Genomic DNA, 1,303 nt, shown 5'->3' on the forward strand with positions numbered 1-1,303 from the left:
ATTTTCCAGAACAACTGCTTGTGTGTGTGTGTGTGTGTGTGTGTGTGTGTGTGTGTGTGTGTGTGTCAAATTTGCTCAAATACATTAGTCTGAGCTTCAGCAGTGTTTACACATCAGCACACACATCAGCGCACACACACACACACTTCAGCACACATCAGCGCACACACACATCAGCGCACACACACACACACACACACACATCAGCGCGCACTCACACACACACACACACACACACACACAAACACACACACATCTGTGGTATGCTACCATATAAGCAGAAGCCTGGAAGACAACCTGTGTTTTCATTATGAATGGTGCCGTAAGAAGAAGTGTGTGCCTTTATCTATCTCAGCTTTCTTTACCATTATGTTTAAAAACGTGTGGTATTTCTACGTTTTCTGTTTACACTTCCTTATTCACCGTTACAAGACATCTGCACACATTGTAAGACACGGCTATTCTCTGTTTTAAGTGTGTAACAAGTTCTTTTTCCACATAAAACGTTAAATTACTGAGTCATTCTTGCAATACCAACAACATCACACTTGTGCCAGTTGCATACTGGATCACGGCTGCAGACTAGTGATGTCACAAAGTCGTGCTGGAGCGTCCAGGTGAGATTTAAATGATTTTAGATGATTGAATGTGGTCAATCAAGATATTAAATGAGATAAAATGGTTGAGGGCATTAAACCGAGATTTAAAAAATACTCATTTTTAAGAAGAGTACCTTGGATATACCATTTCTTGCTTTACTTAAAAAATATTTAATTTAATAATTACCAATAGATTACAATAAACCAAGATTGAAAATGAGATTAAAGATGTTGGAAAGTGTTAAACCAAGATGTCAGGTGATTCAAGGTGGGCACAGATAAACTTTTCCTCCTTCATCATTCCGCGCATTGATGCTATCTATCTATCTATCTATCTATCTATCTACTCATTGAATTAGCTGAGTCTTCATCTCCCCCTGCTGGTTAATTAATGTATTTCATCACAAAACATAAAATGTTGTTATCCGTGTGTGTGTGTGTGTGTGTGTGTGTGTGTGTGTGTGTGTGTGTGTGTGTGTGTGTGTGTGTGTGTGTGTGTGTGTGTGTGTGTGTGTGTGTGTGTGTGTGTGTGTGTGTGTGTGTAAAATGCCATCACATGTTGATGATATTGCTGGAAACATTAATATAGACAACCCTATTATCCATGATCCATGAGATCCATGAGCCATCAGCAGCTCTGCATCAGCATTCAACCACATCTAATGTTCATGGCAAATACACAGTTCTGTTTCGCTCTCTGGGTC

The sequence above is a fragment of the Etheostoma cragini genome, chromosome 19 (genome assembly GCF_013103735.1).
Source record: "Etheostoma cragini isolate CJK2018 chromosome 19, CSU_Ecrag_1.0, whole genome shotgun sequence".
NCBI classification, from domain to species: domain Eukaryota; kingdom Metazoa; phylum Chordata; class Actinopteri; order Perciformes; family Percidae; genus Etheostoma; species Etheostoma cragini.